We start from the raw sequence: 26,928 nt of genomic DNA on the forward strand, positions 1-26,928 counted from the left end.
AAATTGCAGCATTTAAATGTATGCACCAGTTTTGCGCGTTTTAGTTTTCCAGTGTGTACTCTATATCGTAAAAAAAATACAACCGCACTTGACAGACTAATGTTTAGCTCAGCACAATGTATACCATTTTGTGCATTACCGTCCTCTGTAATTTAGCTCACCATTTGAACAAAATCACAAATGTAATTTACCACAATTATTTTTTGAGCCCCAGTGTTGTGGGGCCTGCGAAGGTCACTTGGCTGGCCTCATTGGTGCTGGGGGGGGCAGCACCATGCTGGTATGCCAGGGTCACCTGGATTTACAAGGTGTTGCAGGGGAGGGCCCTGAGAGGCTGTGGGGCACAGTGTAGAGACCCAGAAGTCTCGCAAGATCTCGAGGAAAGCGTAAGAGCTGCTCCCATGTGCGAGCGCCAGAGAGCAGGAGCAGAGGGCACGGAGCAACATTGGCTCCCATGTGCTCCTCTTAGGAACTGACCACCATTTATCTTTGGAACCCAAAGACTCAAGTGACAGAGAGCAAAGCTGTGGGGCCTGTTGCCCAGTTATATTGTAGAGTTATTGTTGCATTAAAGAAGCTGATGTCAAGAACAGAATAAAGAAGTCCCATCAGCAAACTTGCAATCCTCTGTGCATTATTATACAAAATAATTGGTGATGAAGATCAAGACTGAAACCCACGTGGCGCCATGCAAGGAGCAACACCACCACTGCCATTTCTTCAAACACCAGGTAGGCCTGCCATTCCTTAGCCACAATGGCAACCCTTATTCACCACGTTTCTAGAAGCCCTGGGTGGCGCAGGCTACACAGCAACGAGACGCAGAACCATGTTGCTGAATGCCCTGGGCGTCGAAGGCCAAAGAGTGTTCGAAAGTCTCACCCCTGAACCAGTGGCCGGCGACAAGGATGACATATTTAAGGAAGCAGTTAGAAGAATAGTCAAAAGATTCGCCAGCAAGGAGAATACTGTTCTACACAGGATACGGTTTTACAGCCGCAAACAGGAAGCGTCCAAACCAGTAGACGACTACGTAACCAAACTACGCGAATTAGCTGCGCTGTGCAACTTTGGAAACAATGCAGAAGGGTTGATCGGCAACATGCTAGTGGTACATACCAACAGCAGGAAGGTGCAAGACAAATTCATTCTACAGAAAGAACTGCAGTTGGAAAAAGCCGTCGAAATCGCATGAGCGGTGGAAGAGACCACAGGGAGGAGGAAAGAAAACGCAAGCGGACATAGCCCTGCAGAAGTACAAGCGATAGCCTTCCGCCCAAAGAAGGAGAAACCGGTCTTCGACATGAGAGAAGGGAAGTGGGCAAGGAAAGAACCGTTAAAAGGTCACAGGTGCACCAACACAAAAAACTTAGCCTTTGACAAAGAGTGCCCAGCACAAGGGACAAAGAATGCTCAGTGTACAAAAGGATTGGACATTTCTCAATAGTGTGCCGATGGCGAAACAAAAAAGTCACCAGCATCAATGCTGAACACAACACGGAGAGGGAATCGTCCTCTGATGAAGAGGGGAGGCCTACTGTTGTAATGGTGAACAGCCCACTGGCCAGGAGAGAAAACCCTCACTGTGCCATTAAAATAAACTGACTGGAAACAAGAGTCATGGCAGACTCAGGCTCTGACTTAACTATAATACCCTTGCGCACATACAAAGAGATGATGGGCACAGAGACAAAGTGTTCAGCACTCTGCACAAGCCCACAGTGTTCGGAGGCGCATCTATTGACCTACTTGGCTACATCAAAGGAAAGGTGGAGTTCAAAGGGAGAGAGACCACCACAAAAGTATACTTCAGTCAAGAAGGCCCAGCAGTATTAGGTTGGGATGATCAGGTAAAACTGCAAATCAAGCTTCACCCCACCACAGAGGACCAGGTACTGTCAGTCAGTTCCAGAGGACCGCCGGTAGCCAGAGAAGATTATCCAAAACTGTTTTCGGAAGGGCCTGGGCACATCAAAGGTTTCGTCCACAAAATACTACTCAAAGCCAACGCAGTCCCCGTCAAACACAGAGTAAGGCCAGTACCTGCAACTGCAAGAGACACGCTCAGAAGCCAACTGGACAAAATGATGAAAGAAGGCACCATCGAGGAAATCGAAGCATCAGAGTGGCTGAGCCCGGTTGTGCTTATAAAAAAACAAAATTCACAAGAGTTAAGGGTGTGCATTGATCTCCGCTGTCTAAAACTGGAAGTAATTGCGGACAGCTACCCCATGCCAAGCATCAACGAGTTAATCCTCATGATGAAGGAGGACAGAGTGCTCTCCAAGTTAGACATGAGGGACGCGTACCATCAGATACAGTTACACAAGGACTCCAAGCCATTGACCGCATTCATCACCCCGTTTGGCATCTATCAGTTCACAAAGATGCCGTTTGGCCTATCATCCGCAGCCTCAGCATTTCAACGCATGATGTATTCTCTACTACAAAATGTTAAGAACATGTCCTATTTCCAGGATGTTATCCTGGTATACACTGCAGATGAACAAACACATGATGCCATGTTGAAGAAGGTCCTTACCAAGCTACAAGAAGCAGGAGTGAAACTAAGGTATGAGAAATGGGTACTCAAGGCACAAGAAGTCGAATATTTGGGGTACAAGAGATCAGCGCACGGCATAAGCCCCAAGCAAAACCTGCTGCTAGCAATAATCAAAGCGCCCGAACCCACCAACAAAGACGAGGTGAGGTAATTCCTAGGTCTGGCGGAATAATACGCTAAATTCATCCCCAAATTCTCGGAAACCTCAGCGCCGTTTTGTGAGCTCCTCAAAAAAGGGTCAGAATACACGTGGCAAGAAGCTCAGAAGAAAGGGGTGGAAAGCATCAAACGACACATAGTGGAAGTGCTGTGCCTTCATCCGTTCAATTGAGACTGGTGTACAGTCATTACCACGGATGCCAGCGCCTATGGATTAGGAGCCGTCCTCACCCAGAAAAAAGGAGACATGGAACATGTAGTGGCATTTGCCTCCAAGGCCCTATCACCAGCTGAACAAAATTATTCCACAGTCGAGAAAGAGATGCTGGCTTGTGCATGGGCTGTGGAACACTTCAGAACGTACGTATGGGGCACGAAGTTCAAGTTAGTCACCGACCACAAGCCCCTCATCCATATGCTCAGCCCAGGAGGCACCCAAGTGTCAACACCCAGGTTGGCACGCATACACTTTTGAGGTACAGCACATCTCTTGGTGGAAATATTTGCAGCAGACTGCATGTCAAGATTGCCAGAAGGAAAAGACAAAGCCACCACCTTCTTGCAAGAAGAATGCATAGTAGCATACATCATGGACCTCAGGGCCCCTAACTACCTAGAGCTGAGGGAAAGACATTGGATGGACGAAGATGGGAAAGACCCCACCATGGTGAGAATCAGGGAATGGATCAAGAATGGATGGCCAGATGAAAGGGCAGTGCCAGAAGGAATGAGACCATATTGGAAAGTGGCAGATGAAATCTCAGAGACTGACGGCATAATCATGAAAACCGACCAAGTAATCCTGCCACAGGTATGAGGAAAACCATCCTGTGCAGAGCCCATGCAGGACATCTAGGAAACACCATGACGCGACAAAGAGTGAGGGAAGCTTACTGGTGGCCTTCCATGGATCAGGAGATTCGTACAATGATCGAGAGATGCCATGAGTGTCTCAACAGTGATAAACGCTTGAAGATCAGACAAGCTCCCATGATTCCCACTGAAATCCCTGAAACTGTGTGGTCAAAAGTAGGTCTAGATTTTATTGGACCACTGGAAGCAATGGCGCCCGAACATCGATATGGCATAGTGTTAGTGGATTACCTATCGAAGTGGGCCGAAGCAGAGTTTGTCCCCAATATCACAACTGCCACCGTGGTAGAAGTCCTTACTGCCATCTTCCAGAGGGAAGGGCTCCCCAGCGAGTTAGTGACAAACAACGGGGTACTGTTAATGTCTAGAGACATGGAGTTGTTCCTGAAGAAACATAACATTTACCAGAAGAAAGCAGCGTTATATCATCCACAAGCTAATGGACTTGTGGAGAGAGCAAACAGATTCATCAAATGAGCCATCCAATTAGCAACTGCCTCGGGAATGGATCGCCTCAAGACGACCAAAGAGGCCATCGCAGCTCACAGTCTGACTCCCAACGGTATCACCCAAATCTCCCCATTTCGCATGGTGAGAGGGAGGAGAGCAGCCTCCACACTAGTGCCTCCATGGTTGGCCAGAGTAAGAGAAGACGATGAAGTAGACATGTCGGAAGTAGTGTGGAGAATAGAGAACAGCAAAGCACGCATGAAAAGATGGAGCGACAGAAGAAGGACAAAACAAGATTGGGAAGTAAAAGAAGGAGATTGGATTAAAATATGTTTACCGACCAAAGACCAAATGACTGGCAAAGGTTCAGCAGACCCATAAAAGTGATTCACAGAGGAACCAACCATGTCCGCACCGAGGACGGCCGCACAAGGAACATGGAGAGAGCAGCCATGTTCCAAAAGAGTCAAGAGAGAGAAAAGACCCCTGAAGGACCCGAAACCCATGAAGTACCGGTCAGAGAGGCGGTGAGAGAACGAGAGCTGGAGACAGGCAGAAGAGAGGTCGAGGAGGAAGAAGTTGAAGCAGATGCACCCATGGTCGTACAGGAAGCTGATCAAAAGCAGGACGCCAGCAGCAAGAGGGATAACCGGCCGAGAAGGGAAAACAGAAGACCAGTGAGATACAATGACTATGCCCTGCAGTAACCTGTTTTGCATTATCAAAGGGAGGTGTGTAGAGATATCCCGAGACTTCCGGGTCTCGCAAGATCTCGAGGAAAGCGGAAGAGCGGCTCCCGCGCGCGAGCGCCAGAGAGAGAGCTAGAGCAGAGGGCACGGAGCAACATCGGCTCCCGTGTGCTCCTCTTAGGAACTGACCACCATTTATCTTTGGGGCCCAAAGACTCAAGTGACAGAGAGCAAAGCTGTGGGGCCTGTTGCCCAGTTATATTGTAGAGTTATTGTTGCATTAAAGAAGCTGATGTCAAGAACAGAATAAAGAAGTCCCATCAGCAAACTTGCAGTCCTCTGTGCATTATTATACAACACACAGACTGGGTGCCAGAGCTCCGTGGATGCCTGGAGCATCCTGGATGGTGGGAGCCTGGGCTAGACCCAGGGCACTAGGCTGGTCTGGAGGCCCAGACCAGCAAGGACCTGCAAGGCCGTGGTCACACGGCGTGGGGCCTGCAGGCCAGGCCCGCTGGACCGTCTTCACACGGTGTAGGCCTACGGGCCCACAATGAGAGACGGAGACAGGAGTTCCATAGTTGAGTCTGCAGCCGTTCTGCTGTACGTGCCAGCAGGGGCTCCTTTTATTAGGTTGGGCCATGATATGGCCCATCTTAAAGGGGCAATATACGTGGGAGGGACACATCCACTTAAAGGGGTAATACACATGGGAGGATCACACATTACACCCAGTACATTTTGTTTCCCAGCACCTGCTCCTGTCTTTTGGACACATTTTATAGTTTGGGCTATTTGCATGTGCTCTAACGCCACCTATAGGCTAAACCTATTGGCAGAGACGTACAGATTGCGGGGGCTAGGGGGATTAGAGGAGGGACATACAGTTTGTGGGGGTGGGAGGGTTTGGCTTTGTTGGCGTTTTTCTAATGCCTATGGTCATTCCTGCCACCCCTACCCACTGGGGGATCTCTTTGAGCTAGTTCTATTAAACAGTAACATCAAACTATACGCTTGCATGGGCCTGCTATTATTTGTATGTAGTCTTCCAAATGGTAATTGCTCAATCTCAGCTGTAAACCAGATCCTGGTGTAAAAGCATGAACAGCTGTGGAAACCATATTGATGTTTTCTTCCAGCACACCATTTTATTTCCCCTAGTCCCATTTGTTTTACACATCGCAACTCATGGTTTTCAGTTACTCATGTCCAGCAAAATGTGAATGTGTCTATAGATTTTCTTTATTCCTCTTTTTCGCAGAATTCATTATTTCAGTTTATGAAAAATAAATATCCAGCAGAAACGTAAGAACATCAGCGTGAACCTGAATTCGTCACCCACACTACTTTTAGATATTGTAGAACCTGGCTAAATTAGTAGAATCCCTTCATGCATGCATGCTTCCTCTTCAGGTTTCATTGCTTAATTGGCCTGTTGTAATTAGTATACATTTCAACGATTATTTTCCTCAGTTCCATTTGTGTAGTTACGAGTTTATTTGCCACGAAACCAAAGGACCTAATTTTGTAGTGAGGACATGGTGACAATCAAAGCTGCAAGGTAGACACCCTTGAGCCAATACTTGCTTTTCAGCTAGCACTCCTTTGCATTCTGTGACTTGTTGTTTAGATGATCTCCTGATAAGTATGTGCCTAATCCCTGCCCGTGAAGCATCGTTGGCATTGTGACTGGTTCCATGGAGTTGTGGCATTTGAACACAGTTTCCTGCTGTTTGTTTGCACCCTTCAAACGCAGCCCTTCTCTTGCACTTGGTGACTCTTCTGCAGCCTTGTTTTTCTCCTGCTCCCAACCCAGCCTCCTTTCCTCTGGCATCTGTCCTATCCAGTCTCCACCTTCCGGCCTAGGAGGTGAGGCCGCTACAAAGTTAGGTGGTTTGGGATTGTGTCAAAATAAATGTATCTACATGTTTAAAACTGTGCAAAAAATGTTTTCCAATAGGACCCCCGGGTGGCAAAGGCAAATGGAATGGTGGAAAGTAGAACGGGCTTGGAATTTAAGGGGAGAGAGCCCTTTTTTCCCAAAGTTCTAAACATGCAGATACATTTATTTTGCCACGATGATAAACCTTCTAATTTTGTAGTGGACATAATTGGCAAGTGACAAAGCTGCACACTGGCTGACTTTGAGCCAGTTCTTGCTTTTACAGTCAGAAACTTTTTGCATTATGGGACTTGTCGTTCTGTTGTCCTCTAAAGTAGTATATGCCTGCAGTGGGGTAATGTACCCACTGTAGGGATATGTGTGTACCCGAAGGTCATGGGGATACTTTTTCGTTGCTCTAATAAGTGTCCGCGCATCTGTTAATTGCACTGAATTCCAGTTTTAAAACAAGAATTGGCAACGCCAACCATTTTAACTCGTGTATTGATATAAGAAACGCATTTGCTTGGCACTGTCATCATATCAGGTACGTTCTCGATTTGCCACCTGCTGATATCTTATGGACAAGTAGTACCCGTAATGGCAGCGCCCAGCAAATGTCTGTCCCATGCCTGCAACAACAACAAAAAAATGTGTCTTTGCCAGTGTTTGTTTTAATGTTTTTAACACAGATTTGATACATGCTCCAATTGACTTCACATTTCAAAAAATAGCATGTGGCAAGTGGAATACTGCCATTATGGATAGTTTAACACTGCTCTCGTGCACAGCACTCCCCATCAGTTAACCTGGTATGTAGGGGCGCTCTGCATTACAGTCTCACCTCCAGCCACATATACAGAAACCATGCAGTCACTTTGTGTGACGGGGTACTGTCCCACATGACGGCTGTTGTGGTCTAATAAGAATCAGGACGTCCGCGGGAGCATGTGTTATACAGATGTTTAACTCTTTCAAAATCAGAATCGGGTAAATGACTGACAGTCAGTTATATAGACACTGTTTTTTGTATGAAGTATTGTCTTGGCAGGTTGATGGGTGATCCGACTCCCAACTGTGGCAGAGTCTTCCTGTTGGCTCTTCTGCCACTTCCTGTGTCACAGCCCTGCACCAGCTGGGCTGTGGAGTGTCCAATAATTGCTGCAACTGCTTGCAACGGGCAGATGGCGCACGAGCACCCGAAACGGGCCGCAACCACTGCGTATGTTGTAGTGAACGAGCACTCAAAATGGCAGCCGGCTGTTAGAGCTGGTCCGCGACTGCGGAGTTGTGTTCCGTTTCGCCGATGTCGTCGGAAAACGGGAAGAACAGCTCCGATCCCGCCTCATCGCCAATTTTGTATGTGCGGGGGTCGGCCGTCAGCCGTCACACATGCATGCAACCACACGCACCCATGCACGCAGAGAACACACGCCGGAGACGTGTGATGGCTCCGGTCTCCGGCGCGAACTGCCGGGCACTGCCTTTATTATTCTAACGCGCATGCGCGAGCTCCGTAGAGGCTCACGCATGCGTACCTCGTGTACGCAGTACACAACACTGTTCTCAGCAGTAAAGTCCCTGTATAGAAAATGAACGTAATTCCAAGTCCGCCTGTTGAGCAGGAAGAGCGACGCGTGTACGACTGCTCTCCGCACTCATCTCCAGCCCTCTCTCTCTGTGGCATCTGCCGCATGTGCAGTGTGAAGCCTCGCGAGATCTCAGCCGGTGCCAATCTCTCGTGACTAGTGCCCCGCATACGTCTTGTTCTTGAGAATATGCATCTTCATTAGTCCATCACAAAGGTGCTGTACTTGGGGGTCTCCTCGCCCGCCACGGTTGGTTCTTCACTGTCTTCTATCCTACTTCCTGTCTGATCCATTTCATTACGCTCCACTTGTTCTTCTCTGCGACCCCTCCATTCGATGTCTCTGTCCATCACATCAATAGTCCAGTCCTTGATCAATCCTTTCACTTCTTTCTTCGCTTTCCATATCCTACACTCCCTCTCAGTGTCGTTGGTTACGAGACGGTTCCCCTCTTACTTCCGAGGCACCCTTGGCAAACACAGCCACCCTATCTAGCGTCCATTTTTTCCATCTTGGTTCGTACTCTTCTTCACTTGTATCCTATATTTACCCATGCAATAGTTAAGTGTTTTTCAGAAACTACAACGTCACCTCCAGCCACAGATACAGAAACCATGCAGTCACTGGTATTTTGTTTTCAGAGTTCGAGGTACTCTCTCCAGGCCATACTGGGGCATGTTATTCTCAGGTCCAGCAGCAGGGATGTGCACAGTGTTAGATCTCCCCCAGCTGGGTGCGGAGTGGTAGTCAAGCCAGGAGCCAGATAATGAGGTCTGGGGTCACTGATTGCCAAGTGGGGAGCAGCAAACCGCTTTGTTTATGTTACTAGGTTGCTAGGAAACCTGCCCGCACCCTATTGGAGAGCGCGTCATAGTTTTTCAGACCTATGGCACCGGAAGGCGCAAGCCAGCTCCTCCCTAAAGCACCTCTTAAGGCACGAAGCCTGTCTGTGTCTGTCGTTTGCCTGCGGCGCCAAGGGGGCCCAGTATGCTGCCCGACGAGTCATCAATCAGGGTAATACATCTAATTCAATTTAATCGTGTCTGTTTTGCGGCTGACCCCGCTACGGTAAGATAGCACTACTAGTCTTCGCCACATATCCCGAACGTTAGTGAATCATCCGGCCTGTGCTTCCTCCATTCACTACTAAATCACCTATGGCCAAACGGAAACTCAATTTCCACACCCCGAAATGCTGCTAAAATGTGCTTATTGCCCTATTAAGCATAGCGTACTAAGCGCACATCAGCTAAAATCTAAATGTGCCTTCTTAGGCATGATTATTTCGGCCAAACGAATACTGGCTCAAGCGTACTGACTCGAACCACATCCAACATATATATCTTGCTTGGCGTACATCCTACTTCCGGGAATTCTGAACATAGACATACACAAACAAACAGTACACTGATCGTATCGTAATCAACCCTGATCCTGTTTAATCTCAAATGGCAGGCTGCTGAGCAAGCACCGATTCTGACCCAGAGGAACTAAACCAGACCTCAGCTGCTCCCAGCCTCATTGCCTGATCCCCCCATCTACTGTCTTCTAACCATGTATGTACCAATATGATTTTCATCAGACGGAATGGACTTAGAACTGTTATGCTTGATGTTTTTCTTTTAGAAATATTATCTATGCATTTAATCCTGTAACTAACCGCCAAACTGCTTGCTTAATTATTCGCAGTTATAGAACTGTGACTGTTTACCTATTTGTTTTAACCTGCTCATACATTATATCTGTGTCCACGCCGAACTATACCCACTATTAGACTGACTATTCTGTCCGTACTACCTAGGCCCAACCCGTGACCTACTGAGACCCAGTACCTATTACTAGCAAACCTATCACAATTGCCCTGGCCTACCTGAGATCAACTGCGAGCTATTCCCGCGTCCACAGCCTATTCCATGCCCAACTAGCCAGAGAAACAACTACTAAGCCAATTGACACAACGGACAATTATTGAAACATGACTAATAGGATTATCCATCAAACACTGCTAGCGATCACCTAAGCAATGATTTGCCTCCAGTCCACATACTCAAACGTCCTCACTACAGACTCCCCATGCCAAACTATGGCCAATTTCATCTCCCTACCTTGGCCACTTATCCAAAGAAACAATAAACTCTGAGCCAGATTACCATGCCTTTATGAACCTCGAATTAGCGACCCCATTAATGACTACATTGAAAGCAACCAACCCAAAACTAACCCACCTCGCTATATAAACAAGTCATCTTCCCCCCTCCCTCAGAAACATACCCAAAAGAAACCACCTAAAACTAAACATAGCCCTCCTAAACTTTCCAATGCCCAAAACCCAGACAGCTATTCCAAAATCAATACTACCCTAAAAATGCGATATCCCTAGTGGCACATGCCTCAGAAATTGCAGACCTAGTTGCCACAAATAATCTTTATATCCTAGCAGTCATGGAATCATGGCTACATGCTGCAGCTGGCCCAGCACTTGCTCTAGTGGTCCCAGAAAACTTCCAAATTATCAGAGTTGACAGACCTGAAACAAGAGGAGGTGGCATTGCCTTGATTGCTAAATCACATCTAGCAATTAGACTAACACCTTCCCCATCTATCACATCCTGTGAAATCCTCACAGCAAAAGTACCTATATCTAACTCAAGCAGCCTAACAATCTACCTAGTATATAGACCTCCAGGCCCTATTGGCACTTTCGAGGACTACATCTCCAGCATCCTTTCCAACAATACCAAAGAAACTGCAGACAAAGATGCCAAAACCATTACCAACATGCTTTCAGAACAGGGACTCATCCAAAAAGTAACCCAGCCCACCCATGCGAAAGTCAGAACCCTTTACTGGGTGGCTGAATTAAATTGTGAACTATCCATTAATGCATCAAATTCATTACCCTGGACTGACCATCACATGATTACATTCACGATGGCAATAAATAAACAACCGCAACCTAATCTAGTCATAGCACCCCCACAGCTCATGATATGATATGGCATTTGTAACGTGCCTATACACAAGTGTTTAAAAAAAATACCACGCTCAACAGAATACTTCCACGCATCCTCCCCTCCTTGAACTCACTCTCACCAGCTTCTGACCCTAACCCTCTTGTCGAAGCGTACAACAATACAATTTCTCAAGCCTTAGACCACATTGCAAACCTAGGGCACACTTGAACGCATGGTTCACCCCACACCTCAAAACACTCACACTGGAAAAGAGAAAATTAGAAGCCATTTGGGGCCACTTCCCTACCGATGAGAATAAAACTACATTTACCAAATTTGCCGACAACTACAAAAAAGAAATAATACACACTAAGAAAGACCTATATAATGACAGAATCTCTAAAGCCAGATTTATTACTTAGGAGCTATTCACAATCTTATGAGAAATGGAGGCCCCAATCCCACCAGTCGCCAACATTGTTAAAGACAAAAATGGGTGCTCTGATATTCAGAACACTCTAGCCAACAAAATAGTACTTCTGCAAGATAAAATAACCAGCAAAAAATCCTCACTACCTAAACAGGACAACCAAAACCTAATTATCGATGACACAATTAACAGACCCGATCAATTCAAATTTTCCAAAGTCTCTATCACAGAGGTTGAAAAAATGATCACTTACAATTGCCCAGCACAACTAATCAAAGATGCAGCCAGAGACCTGCCGCTGTTCATATCCAAACTTATTAATATATCATTCTCAACCAACTTAAAACAATCTTGGGTCCTACCTTTACTCAAAAAGGAAACATTAGACCCATCCATCCGAACCAATTACAGACCTATCATAACGGTACCCTTCCTTCTGAAGATACTTGATATAGTAGTGTATCTCCAGATACAGCAATTCCTTGAAACTAATAAACTCCTAAGCGTCGGACAATCGAGTGTTAGGCCGCAACATAGCACTGCAACCGCCTTAATTGATCTGAAGACCCAAATTGAGGAGTTCAGGGATAAAGGCAAGATTGACATGTTAGTCCTCCTTGACTTGTCAGCTGCTTTCGACTTGGTGGAGCATGAAGTCCTATGCAACCACCTTGCCTCAGCGGCTCACTTTCCAAGGACGCAGTGGCTTGGGTCCAATCTTTCCTAAACAATAGGACCGTGTAATTCTTTTCCCCTTTAGACTCAGCAGACCCGTTTTCTATAACATGTGGCGTCTCACAAGTCTCATGCGTCTCGCCCACCATATATAACATCTTCACAAAGCCGTTGTTTGACAAATTGGATAAAATGGGTGTCACCTACACTAACTATGCAGATGACACCCAGATCCTCATTCCCCTTTCGGGCAATTACCTCAGCGACACGGCTCTTGTGAACAAGATTTACCTCCTCATTCAGGCATGGATGGCCACAAGCGGCCTCTGCCTGAATGACGATAAGACTGAACTAAGACCGAACTGAGACCGAACTCCTAATCCTAGGAACAACGAACAACCTAAAAAAACGTAACCATGACTACTCATCCTTTAATATTGATGCCAACATTATTAAGGTCGTAAATGAAGTAAAAACTTTAGGTTTTTACCTTGACTCCACCTTATCACTGAGCAAACAAGCTAACTCTTTAGCCTCATCATCAGCATATACATGCAAACTTATCAGGGCCTGCAGACCATACTTATCCCCCTCCAGCTGCATCATAATATGTACTTTCTCAGTATTTAAAATTACATTGTGAAACCTTACTGCCTCTATTCAGGATTCTCAAATTTAGGTGGTCTTCTCTCCAGTCGTAAAATGTGCATTCTGTAAGGTCCTTTAGTCCGGATTGTCATCTTGTCCTATTGCGCAACTTGCTTGCCTCTCGCTGTCTCGCCTGCCTACTCTAGTGTCCTTCTCTAGTACCTCACCCTCTCCTTCCACCTCTCTCCTCTCCCACATACTCTATAGTGCTCTCTGTCTCTCCTATCTTCTCTGACTGCTTCTCTATTTACTATCCTGCTCTCCTCACTAAATCTGGTAGGAAGAAGTTTAAAAAGGACATCCTGGTCTCCAACCCAGGCCTCCCTATCGCCGACACCTACACCAGTGCCTCCTCTAGGGAAACTCTCACCGACATCCTCTTTGTCGTTCCTTTGCCAGACCTATGGACCCTTCAAATGGTCTCTGTGCTCTCTCCTTTCTCCTCTTCTCCCATTAATGGTGGTACCCGTTGGGACACCCTCCTGGCCTCCTTCCATTCCTCGAAGGTCATCATTAATGTTTACTCGAATGGGACCGTCTTGGTCCAATGCCCTCAGGCCAACCTTCACCTCTTTGATAGACGCTTCCTGCGCCTCATCAATTTCCTTTCTTCTGCTGTTCCCTCTCTCCTTTCCACGGCGACCTTGCCTCCCCCTTCTGCCTCCTCCTTGGCTACCTTGCCTTCTCCTTCCCTCTCTGCCCCCTCTCAGGCTCCTTCTACACCTCCGAAGGGCATACCTCTCACCTGTACCACTCCCCGGAAGTCCTTCAAGGATGGCAACCTTCTCCATATTGCCACTCTAAACTCTCGCTATACTGTCAAACACTCCTCTGATATCTGCCGCCTTCTGCAAGAACTTGACCTCGATGTCCTCGGTCTCACCGAGACATGGTTCATGGCCAGCTCTGTCACTAGCTTTGACACGCTCCTACCTGACAGCTACAAGCAAGATCCTCTCTGTGCCCTGGTCCAACTGCTCTGGAGCGGATGTAGTCCTGATCTTCCCCGAGTGGATTCTTGCCTCTGTCACTCTTATGCAGTCCTACTACTCTTTTTAATGCCTCGTCTGCAGGCTCTCTCTCTCTCCCCTAGCCATTCCCTTACTGTGGCTACTATCGGCACCTGGTCAAATCTCCTCCTTCCTCTCTGAGTGGGCGGACCGCTCCTCCTCACTCCTGGCCTCAACCACTCAACTGCTCCTTCTTGGAGACTTCAACATCCACCTGGATGCCTCCTGTCCTCCCTCTGGACTCTCTTGCAACCTTTGCGACTCTTTCTCACTCAGTATTCTCCCCTCTGCCCCAATTCACTCTGCAGGGCACACTCCGGATGTTCTGATCTCCTCAGACCTTCCCCTCTCTGTCCCTCTCTCCACTCCTCTCTCCTGGAGTGATCACTTTCTCCTCTCCTCCCTCCTCACCCTCCCTACCCCTCAGGCCAAGCCAGCTCCATCACTGCCACCCACCTTCTCTGTCATCCGACCCATGAAGCGTGTGTCAGTTGAGGCTTTCGCCGCCACATTCTCTCCCCCTCGTCCCCCTTTGGCTAACTCTCACCCTTATAGCAGAGTGGAGCGTGGAGAGGGCTGTGTATCTGATACTCTTGATATCCTTGCCCCTGTCATGGGAATCTGCCTGAAGCCCAAAGCCAAGTGCAACTCCTGGTACGACTCAGTCCTCGTCACCCAAAAACGCAAGTGCAGGGTGGCCGAGAGGAAATGGCTTGCTTCATGTACATCCTCTGACAAACTGGTCTGCCGCCTGCTCCAAAGGCAATACCGGCTCTCTGTCCTAACCAAGAAGAGAGCTCATATCCAAGCCCGCGTCTCTGCGGCATCGACCAACTCGGCTGAACTCTTTAAAATCTGCAAGAAACTGGCCAATCCTGCCGCAGTCTCTACCTCTCCTGTCCCTTCCCAGGCCCTCTGTATGGCACTGGCTTCTCACTTCATCTCTAAAACGCAGGACATCCTGTCCTCAATCTCCTCCTATCCCCCTCCCCCACTCTACTCCCTGCTCTTCCTCTGGCCCTTCTGCAGCCACATCTCCTCCCTCCTTCTCTGCCTTTCCCCTGTTCTCGACAGGCGAGGTTTCTAGACAAGTCTGATCTATGAAAGTGTCATGACCTACAGAATGCGCCCCTTTTGGACTTCCTGGTCCTTGTCTCAACGGGGCTTGCACTCCCTGGTCTCCCAACATGGCCGTCCAGCGTGAAACACCTTCCTCGCTCTACACGTTGGACGTAGCGTGTTCTATTAATAGACCACACCCCCCACGGCTCTGCGCGTCTCAATGCTATTGCGAAGTAGCGACCAGACGTGTGCTCCGTAGCTCGCAGTATTGTTATCCTTGGTTCTATCCCAACCAACCCAATTCCTAGACCCTTTCCCTTCTTTCTTGCTTCCTGGACTCGTGTGCTGAGTAGCACACTCTCTTAATTTCCCGGATTCCTGGATCGTTCCATCCCAGACCTTGAACGCACGCTGGAGTCAGAAGAGACTCGTGCAGCCTTATTCAAGACCCGATCCGTCCGCAAGAAGGCATCGACCAAGAAATCCAGCAAAGATCGGACTCAGGTGAGAAGGGGGAACTCCTTGACAGAAAGTCTCATCAAAACAGGTTCACCCCTGTTCCTCCAAAACTATCAAGTACCACATCGACTCTCTGGCTCCTACCCTGGCTGATTTCTGCAATCACTCCTTTGCTACTGGAGTCTTCCCATCCCCCCTGAAGCACTCCCTTATGCACCCTCTTCTTAAGAAACCCTCTGCCGACCACTTGTGCCTGGCTAGGTATCGCCCAATCTCCATCGCTCCCTTCCTGGGCAAGCTCCTGGAGAAACTATCCATCTCCCAGCTTAATCTCCACTCTGAATCTGTTGGTTGTCTTCATGACCATCAGTCTGGCTTCAGAGCAGCCAGAAGCACGAAACTTCTCTCATGAACATCCGTAAAGACCTGCTCTCCAACCTTGAGGCTAACACCCCCTGCATCCTCATCCTGCTTGATCTCTCTTCTGCCTTTGACACTGTCAACCATGCCATCCTGCTCAACCGTCTCCATAATAACCTGGGTATCACTGATCAGGCTCTGGCATGGCTGACTTCTTTCCTCTCTGACTGACAATCCCAAGTCCAACGTGGGTCCTTCCTCTCTGCTATCTTTTTCTCTACTTGTGTCCCCCAGGGGTCTAACCTCTCTCCCTGGCTGTTCAACCAATACCTGGCACTCCTTGCCCACCACATCGCCGCTCTCTGTCCCAACTTTCAGTGCTATGTGGATGACACCCAGCTCATTTTCAGGCTACCCTCTGCCTCCTCCTCTCCATCCCTCATCTCTGACTGTCTGTCTGCTATCCAGGAGTGGTGTGCCGCCATTGCCCTCTGCCTTAATGCCAGTAAGACTGAGATTCTCCTCATCGGCACAACCGCTCCATCCTTTCCTGTAGCTCTCTGGCCGGCGTCTCTTGGCCCTCTTCCTGCTCCCACCTGCAAGGCTAAAAACCTCGGGGTCATTTTCAACTCCACACTCTCCTTCTCCCCCTCACATCTCTGACGTCTCTAAGAAGTCTGACTACCAGCTGCACCTCCTCATAGGTATTCTTCCTTTCCTCTCCTTCCCGCAGAAACTCACTGTCTCCAGAGTTCTGGTTCTCTCTAGGCTGGACTATTGCAACAGCCTCTTTCTAAATCTGCCGCTTCTACTCTCCACCCTCTGCAACTTATCCTGAACAGGACTGCAAGACTTGTCCTCGGCTTCAAGCCCAGGGATCGTATCTCTCCAGGACTGAAATCTCTGCACTGGCTCCCAGTGGCTGCGAGGATTAAGTTTAAAACCCTCTGCATCATCCACAAGACCTTCTGGGGGCTAGAACCTCAATACTTTCAACTCTCTCTCCCTGAATATCTTCCTTCTCAAGCTCGCCACTCATCCGCCTCCAACTCCCTCAGAGTCAGTCGCTTCTCTAAGCAACAAGTTGGTGGTAGATCTCTTTCTTTGGCTGGGGCCTCCCTCTGAAATAGCCTCCCTGCCTCCCTTAAACTTGAGGAGAACCATCTCCGGTTCCGGAAGCACCTCAAAACCTTTCTCTTTGCTTCTGCTTTTTCTCCTCCTCTCCTCTGCTGACCTCCTGGGTGTTACCAGAACTGCACCGGCTACCTGGACACCCTCTGATCTCTGACCCAGGTCCCTCCCCCACCAGTGTCACACACCTGCACTGCCCACCTGGCAACCCCCCCGCACTTGAGGACTGTTTCTGTATCCCTACAGTCCCCCTACCAGCCCTTGACACCTGATGTCTGCACTTACCCATGCACTTGCCACATGATGGCCGTTACTTATTGTTTTATCTATTCCCATGTACTGCACTGTCCCTGCCACCTTCCCACCCACTTGCACAATCTGAATGACATCTGGCCTAGTAGGATCGTTGTCTGTCCTCCCTTTGTTCCTCTCCCTTGCCACGTTGCGCCTTGAAACACTTGTGTATAGGCGCGTTATAAATGCCATATCATATATCATATCACCTTAGCAAATGCCCTTATACTCTCAAGACTGGACTACTGTAATGCCCTATACATGGGCTCCAATAAATACATCCTAAACAAGATCCAAACCTTGCAAAATAATGCCCTAGGAACAGCCTTAAATGTCCCAATCAAAGACCATATCTCTGAGCTCTGAAGACAAAATCACTGGCTGACTATCAAAGATAGAATCCTGCTCAAAACAACTTCACTAACCTTCAAATGTCTGAATAACATTGCCCCACTCTACCTTACCAACCGTATAGTCAGTAAGACATCTAATCGTCCATGCAGGATATCTAACTAATTTTGCCTTAACGTACCAAGATTCACTCTAACCAAATCTGGTGGCAGAAGCTTCCCAGTCATGGCAGCTCAAACTTGGAACTCCCTTCCCCTCACTCTTTGGACTGACCAAACCTACCCTAGTTTTAGACGTACCATGCAGAAATGGCTGAGAACTAATTATAATCACACTGGTATCTGACCTAGATAACTGTGCTATGCCAATCCTTCTTTCTCTTAAACCACGCCTCTGATGCCTCATCCTAGACCTATGCCCCTTGATACTTAATTGTATACAAGCAGCATCACCTAACTTTGTAAATCATGTAAATTGAAACTTTAAAAACTATATTTCACTGTTATTTAAGTATTGCCTGTAATCATATTGTAACTTATGTAACACTCACTTTTGCATAACTGTATATTTTGTAACTCAAGCTTAATGAACACCTTGTACTGCTCGCGCCCAGTTACATTTGGGTTTGGTGCACTTTACCAAATAATTAAACAAACAAACAAGCAGTGAGCAGGGTACACAATAGATGGAGAGCATAATTGAGTTTGAGCACGTATCCTGGCAGAGCTTGTCAGAGGATTCACGCTTTCTGCAGGGAGCAAGAGACAAGGGCGCTGTGGTTCCCCTACCTCCTGCCCCACTTTGACGGCCAACAATGTGCCCCATCAACGCTGAGTCTGATTACAGATCCAGGCACACCGGCTCTCAGTAGTCACAAAGCCCCTAGCCTCCCTCCACAAGATACACTTTCGAGCCCTGCAACACGTCCCTGGTCTCTATTGGAAGCCATTTATACATGGATCCTTGGTGAAATATATGTGATGTTGTAGTACCCATGCAGGTCACTCCTGCCTAGGGGTCTCCTATACTGTAAACAGTCATACAATACTGTGCACCCCCACCAGTATCCACAAGCACTGACTGACACCAGTAGCTTCTGGCGCTGCAGTATCCCTATTGTCTCTAACAATGCCCCAAATAGACCCTGATAGTGTACCTTAATCTACTTCAAAAGGCCTTGACAATGCATTGTCAACTTACACAGGGCCCACTCATGATTTCCAGCTGTACATTATTACCCCTTCTTATTCTGAATCTTGACAGTACCCCTCTTAGATTGCTCGCAATGCCCCCTCATTGCCAATGCCCTCTTAGTATGTATCGGATTGTACATCCCAAAATACCCTCTGAGGGCACCTATACTCTCTCATACACACCAGGGGTCAAGTCCTAAAAGTTAAAGTGGGGGGGCACATCAACCAACGCATGTCAAGGTGAAATATTCACATTTCATTAAATTGGCTTTGCATAACCACCCAAATTTCACAGTACGAATGTAATTTGCCATTCATAAAATCAACATAAACACAAAACCAAATGAAGATATTTCCCTCTAATAGTGTTTTTGAAAACGTTAAAAGGTGTGCATGTTTTAAACTCCAAGCACCAATACAAATGTTTTCCCTGGGACTTGCAGTACCGAAATGCGTTTCACCTTTAGTTGTTTATTATTTTTCATCAGGTTATGTAGTGTAGTGGTGAAGTGTCCGGCCTCCAACCTTGACGACTGCGGTTTGATCACCGAGGTTGTCTTTAATTCATAAATTCGAAGAGATCATTCAATGTTTCTCATTTTATCTGGGGGGACTGAGTCCACCCTCTGAATAAAGTGGGTGGACTCCGTCCCCCCTTGTTTACCTCCGACTTGACCTCTGATGCATCCTAGACCTCTGAACTAGCTTCCCACCGGCTGCCTCAATGGACATTGGCAGTACCCTATCTGTAGATCCTCATTGTGCCCTGGCAGTGCCCCTCTTTACTGGTGTAGCCCACTGAAGCAACATACAGCACATTCCTTCTCTCAACACCATATTTAACCTGGTAATAGAGGAGCTGTATGCGTGTCTTTGCACAGTGCCCTCCTTGTGACAGCATGGCCCAGCTGCTTTGCAGTGTCAGTCCCACCACCTACGACCTATCAGCCCACCTCCTCAGTCATTGCACACCACCTGCCTGCTTTCTGGTGCTACTTTCAATACCTAATATCCACCAGGGGAGGGCAGTGAGTAGCTGACACAGGCAAGCCCACCCCCTTCAAAAATCCACAAATCAAGCACTTGACCGTTGCAAGAATAATGGCGACATGGATAGTACCAAAGTACTTAGTTCTCAGTGGCAGAGTGGGAAGCGAGCAAGGAGCCAACTGCCCCCCAGGTTGGCTGTCCTGTGGCCCCCAAGCCAGAGCTGCAAAATGTAAAACAAATACCCAAAAAGACAAAATCCTTCCAAATCCAGCCTGCCTCAAAGGAACCAAGTGTTGCAAGGCCTGCTCAGCTTAGGTGTAGATGGGCGAGGCACACGCCTTGGTTTCAGTGATGATATAGATCTGCCTGCGGGCTCCCAGACATGAGTGTGGGGGAGAGAAAAGTCTAGGCTGCAGGGGCATATACATACAGCCCAACGGCAATGTAACATTTAAATGGTAGAGTATGTGACCCGGCATGGTAATGTTGACAGCGCTATGCACCATACACCATTGGACAGTTACAAAACACAGCAGTTAATCATGACTCCTACTTGCAAAGGAAGTACGTGTGCATATCTTAGTACAGTCTGTCCTCTTATTCTTTCTACAAGCATGCTCTTCCTATGTTCTGGTGAATTTCTTGATCAGTGGAGAGCTCATTACAAAAAGAGTTTAATAGTAGTACTATAGTACTTTGAACAGCCCCCATGGATTTTACTAGATGGTGCTTATACAAATGGCTGTTGGAATGTTTATGATACTTACTTTTGGACGCAGTTGAAAAACACACACAAAAATATGTCACATTTCAGGTATTAATTATTTGTAGACTACAAACTATGGGGGTCAATCCGTGTTGCAATCTGCCCTATTCAAAGTTTACCACCAGTGGAAGTGGTATTTCAGGAATACCATCAAATCTATTTCAGAAATACCACCTCAGTCGTTGGTACCGTAAAACGTGTTTTTAACATTTCTTTCAGCCATTACTTGCTGTATTCATGTGCATAAATATAATATGGAATAAAAAATACACACGCTAAACTTCTGGCTTTGCCAATGTTTATTCTTTATGTGTCTTTCTCTAAAGGGATTTCATTCGTTCTTTATCAAATGTGGGAATCAAAGCTTGCTCTCTAAATCTCATGTCAGCTAAGGACACTGTTGCATACTTTTGGCAACACGCTTTAATTTATTTTTAAATTGCCACGTTCTTCTATGAAATATTTTATTATGTTTACTGATAACAGCCACAGTGTTTTGATCAGAAACACCTTAAAGTAGGTCACAACGGAGGTCAGAGCAATACCATGGGCAATACTTTACATGCGAGTGTGCGTAGCAGTTTGTTTCCCAATTAGCCCTGTAGGTCACAGTGAGACATTAATATAGCCTTATCGCAGGATAATGACCAGCCACCAAGTTATATCTCGAGGTGAAGCCGAGGGCCATAAGTTGGGGAAGGGTCAATATCTCAAGTGATAATGACTCCTTCCAAGATCTTTAAGGCTATTAATACATAGCGGTAGAAGTAATACATGTTTTGGGGTTTTGGTGGTGAAGTAAAACGTAATTTTAATACTGGGTAAAGCATTTAGGCAAATGAGTTAGTAAATTAAATATGATTTTATTTTGTAAAATTGAAATAACATAGTTCTCATAAATTAAGCATTTTAATTGTACACTGGGTTTGACTGAAACAGATCATCTAGTCTCTGATTGCGACCAGGTGGCGACTCAGCGTGCATCTTTCTTTAAACATCTAACAAATGTCCATCCAACGGACCACCTGTGGTGCATGCTGGTAGCTGGAAATAATGTTAAATCAATTTGTGCAGTGGTAGATTTTCTCGATAACATCTTGGAGAAAGCCTTGTGCTGAAAACAAACTTTTCATCTGAAAGAGCCGGAAGGAAACAATGAACCTATAAGAGAGCTAATTGATGACAAAGAAAGATGATGATGAATTTTTGTATGAATCTTTGTAATTGAAGTTGTGTAAATAACTAATTGTTACAAGTAAAATAAAAAAAAAAAAAATAAAAAAAAGAATGCTATCGTCTGATACTAACATGCAACCAATACTCTACATGATGCAAAATACAAGACTAATATAATGCAACAAACATAAATAAGCAAGGGAGCGTCTGCACAGGGCAACATCTTGGAAGCAAATCAACGCGGCGCAAACCAGGTCCGGATCCCGACTCCGTGCTAAGAAACCATTAGCTGGTATTAAGCGCGTTATAAATGAACAATAAAATACATTTAAAAAGAAGAGGAGGCAGATAGATTGACATTATGTGAAATATATTTAGGATTACAGGTTGACATGTGCACACCCTATTGTGTTATTGGTAGTATTTTTGATATTTCTGTATGGGACCTGTACTGCATCATTAGTTTATACAGTGGACCTAGTTAATGGTCAGGCCTTTCTGCCATGAACTCTCTGGATTAACCACCTAATCCCCAGTACCCTGCATGCACAGCCCGCCCAATCCATCATAAATCAACCCTCTTATTTACACAACTCCTTCCAAAGCAATTAGACACCTTTGGGTTTAGACGCTCCGCAGGGGTCGGCAACCTTTGGCTCTCCGGATGGTTTTCACTACAACTCCCATCATCACTAGCCAGCGTAGCTAATGGTGTGGTATCATGGCAGTTACAGTCCCAAACTTCTGGAGAGCTACAGGTTGCAGAACCCTGCATGACAGGACCAAAGACATTTACAATGTCTCCAAACAGTATTTGTTGTATGGTGCACTGTACAAACTAAACAATATGCTGCTGCCTTATTATTTAGGAGAAAGGGAAACGAACAGAGATGGCGAAATGGAGCCCTTTTATACTACAGAAAATTCTCAGAGAAGCATCCAACCAAACTACATAAAAACTGATAAAACCCTGGAATTGCTGTAGGAAAAATGTTGCCCATATGCACAGTGAACAAGCAACAGAGGCTGCTTCAACAATGCACCACCTCACAGATCATCCACGGATTTGAACATATGATTGAAATGAACTTGCCATCTGGGGTTCCCTCACATCCTGATTACTGCCACATAAAGTGATTTAGTGGAGTGACATATATGTGGTTAGTGAAGTCCAGGTTAATGCATTGTTTGATGCTATTTATTTTCATACACATGTATGAGAGCCACCACTTTTTGACATGTATGGCTATAATGACGTGGTGGGCGTACAGCCTTCTAATCAGAGGCAAGGTGAAGTTAACGGAATGAGCAAAGAGAGAGGGCATTATCATCCAGTAAATCCCCTCTGTATAATTACCAGCATTGGCACCCTTGCAAAATGTCCTGGGCAGGGGCGCTGCTAGGGGGGGCTAAGGGGGCTATAGTCCCTGATCTTTTGGTTGTAGCCCCGGATAGAATCTCAGGAGCTACAGCCAAAAGACTAGCTAGCCCCCAGTCCCAACAGTTCCGACATCAACTTAGCCCCGTGTCTTTTCCAGACCTAGCAACTCCCCTGGTCCTGGGTATTATTGGCTTTTAAGTAAAAAGAATTTGGTAACATGGTTTGCCATTGCCGCCATGAACAAAGCAAAGGGGTTCTCCAGGAGCCCATCTTCTTTTTTCTTGGTGCAAGCCAGCAAGCGTCAGATGCATATTTATGCAGCATGCATATTTAATTATGCACATTTGTGCGAGAAACGAGCAGCAGGGTGGGCAGATGTCAACTAGCTTGGATTGGAACATGGCATTGTACGAGCAGATGGAGTCCACTTTCTGAGAAGCCAGATAGGTTTGCGCACCCCACTGCGCTGTTACTGGAGGGATGTGAAAAAGTCAGGTTCTCTGTTGAGATAAAAAATGCAAAAACATGACATAGCTTTCAAGAAGAAAAATACCCAGGGTGAAAGGGTCAGTAAACCGCAAGCCTGTTACAGAAATAAAACCAAAGACTGGCTACTGCAGGGACTACATTAAGGTTAGCGAACTGCCACATCTTGGCACGCACCACTTGACAGTGGTTAGCATACGTACACACTTACCGTATTGATCGGTAGACGGCAGGGAGAAGCACTCGGCACCCGAGGGCTGCACTGACTGGTGCCCCAAGATGGCAAAGTCAGGCTCTGGCTCACTGGGTCTGGCTGCGGCTGGGCCTTCTTATCCGTTTCATCTGCGCAATTTCCGACGGACCCAGACAGGGACAGCAGGTCAAGGAAGGGCAGGCTGCCCAGCCCCAATCAATCCTGTGTCAGTGCACTGTGCACTGTGTGCGCGCATAGCCTGCAGGAGGGCACGTGCCACCTGGGGAAGTGAAATAAATGTTGCTAATTTGCTAATTGCTGCCCTGAGCTGAGGCTGCAGTGCTTCTGCTAGCAATACATTATTATTTATCTTAAAATGAATGTGGCTGGCTGGTGCGTGCAGCCTGGCTTCGCAGGAGCACCTCGAGCTATAATAATGCAGAGAAAGACTGCTGTCTCATGCATGCGCTCGCGCTTGCCACTCAGACTGGCCGGCCCCCTGGTGGTGCAACGAGGCGCAGCCGGTGTGTGTGTCAGGTACATGGATCTGCGTGATTATACCATGATTTTTTTTTTACGTTTTCCACCAATATATATGTGGGGGAGACCCCCCACCTTACCCCGATACATTTTTTATATACTTTACCCCCCCCCCCATATGTATATATGCGGAAAATTGGGTGTCAGACTATTGGGAGTCGAACTTTTGGTATTCGGTCTTTTTGTACATTACCAGGTACAGATGGTACTAATGTGAAAGATTATTATTTTTTAACTAATATATTAATGAAATGAGGACTAGTGCCGCGGACTGTTGGTGCAGCGCCCCCTAGAGGCTGACTGATGTCAGGCAGCCGCCTGAGCTCCCTGACACAAATACCGGCCCTGCATCTTCCCATGTTTTAGCTTTCTGTCTGTCCTGTATTAAGTAGGATGTTGCAGCCAAAAAGTCCTGTTGAAAGAAATCTTGCCTGGAAACTGCAATGTTGTTTCCCTGTCTGCTTTTGAAGACATAATGTTAAGAGCGGAGTCAATAGCAGTAGTTATTGACTACACTCGTAACATTCTAATTGACGGACAGGAGGCCAATAACGATCTCCATGTGCTAATATAGACTTATAGTCCGGGGAGGGATCATTATCACTGAATAATGACTTAACACCAAGTTATGGCCCGAGGCGAAGCCAAGAGACATAAATTTGGGAAGGGTAATTTTCCATGTGATAATGACCCTCCCTCAGTTTATAAGGCTATTAGCACATGCTGGTAGAGTCAATACATGTTTTGGAGTTTTGGTGGTGAGGTATAAATTGGTGCATTAAGAAAGAGTGAGTAAAGATACAACCTTATTAAGTTTAAATGTGGTTTTATTTCGCATTTAAATGACTTGGTTTCCTTTCTAAGTTAAGCATTTTAATTGCACCTTAGTTAAACTGGAAAAGGTTTAACATGAGTTCCACTGTTTTACACATGTGCATGGTTGCAGACCCTGACTTACTGGCAGGAATTGTTTGTTTATTTGCCATTTGACATACTCTGTGTAAGTACAATCTATGTGAGATGTCTTTTGCCATGATAGCCTAACCTTTTTGACTCAAGTGGCTTAACTAGAAGATGGGGGGTGTTGGCTGTAAGTTGCTGGTCTATATTAGAGTCCAGGATATGGACTGCTGAGGATAACCTCAGCAAGGTCTTGCTGCATGTCTCGCTGCAACCATGTTTCCTCATCTGCAGACACCACCCATTGAAAGGGGTCCCTAGCAATGACCATCTGCCACATTTCTGTTGAATGGCTCTGCTAGCTAGAGATCTCTCTGCTCCTGTGCCAATCCTCGAGTCCTGCCTCTGCCGCCCCCTCGGTTAGTCCCAGGCCTGCTGCAATGTCTACACAGCATGTGGAAAATATTGCGTTAGACACGGGCTCCCCAGTATCCTTTGGGGCTACTCCTCAGTGTTTCGACAATTCGTACTTGATGATCCATGGCTTCCCATTCACGCAGTGTGCCCTTTCAATACCGGGACAAGCCCAAACTCCTGACTAATCCCAAGTGGACATTAAAAGGGATTCTTAAAATTGTCCATGGCCTACAGGACAGCTTTCCCATCCCTCCACTCCTGACATCTGGCTTGCCAGCAATGGATCCCTACTCATCTCCAGACTCTCTTCACTTAGCGTCTTGGACTCCTTACTCCACCGGATTCATCTCTGCACTTCTTGGCTGCTCTATATGATCTTGAACTGACTTAATCGCTCCACCCTAGGACTGATCTCCTGCCTGCGTACACCTGGAAAGCTGCTCTGTCGAATCCAGGGAATCACCACCTGCTGAACCTAGACTTTCTGGAATCTCTGTCTCTGTCTTTTCCGTCACCCAGATTGTCCCATTCCTCTCTTTTCTCTATTTCATGTCTGTGCCACCCCTCTTGTTTTGACCTATGCACCATCTCCTTGGACTGAACCCGGACTCTTCCCTGGTCGATGAAAATACCTAAGCAACCATTTATTTGCTCATCTTTACCCTCTCTCCTCCCCAACCTTTCCTCTGTGGCCCCTATTACACCTTGCTCCTTCTGTTACTTTCCAATGCTGATGGACCTGGCAATAATTAGTTCTGTAGTGTGCACTGTGTAAATACGATGATACCTGCGTTGCCCACCAAAACAAAAAATTATGCAAAAAAACAAGGGGGTGTTCCTGGGAAGTCCCTCTGCCAGACATTAGTCCTGGTTACAAGAGCCTTATCCATATTTTAAGTAACTTTGGGTCTCACCCTAAGTTACATGGGGAATCCAGACGTGGACCCCTTGCTAACTATTCTTAGAGAGGCACGGCTCCACCCTACTGATGAGGTCTAACCAGACCGAAACACGTGTCTGGGGTTGCTGTTGGTGAATTGCCTAGCATTTCGGTGCTGGACTGCCCCAGGGCAGGACAAAGACTGATATGTTTTGGATATTTCTCCTCTGTGAAAGATAGTGATCCAAAGACTCTGGGTAAGGCTCTCGTAGCCAGGACTAATGTCTGGCCGAGGGACTCCCAGGACACCCCTTGTTATTTGCATATTGGAGAATAAAGACAGTAAACTTTGCCCCATGGCTGAGTCTTCCGTTATTGCAGGAGGAGGTTTTGATGGGCCTTAGATACTCTGCTTATGTGTGATATC

The 26,928-nt window shown here is 46.7% G+C and overlaps 1 protein-coding gene across 4 annotated transcripts in view; it reads left to right on the forward strand.

Moving 5' to 3' along the window:
• The window catches only part of OTULINL (OTU deubiquitinase with linear linkage specificity like), a 652,262-nt gene that overhangs the window by 481,419 nt on the left and 143,915 nt on the right, over window positions 1-26,928 (forward strand). The window lies entirely within an intron of this gene.

The sequence above is a fragment of the Ambystoma mexicanum genome, chromosome 5q (genome assembly GCF_040938575.1).
Source record: "Ambystoma mexicanum isolate Mex_15411 chromosome 5q, UKY_AmexF1_1, whole genome shotgun sequence".
NCBI classification, from domain to species: domain Eukaryota; kingdom Metazoa; phylum Chordata; class Amphibia; order Caudata; family Ambystomatidae; genus Ambystoma; species Ambystoma mexicanum.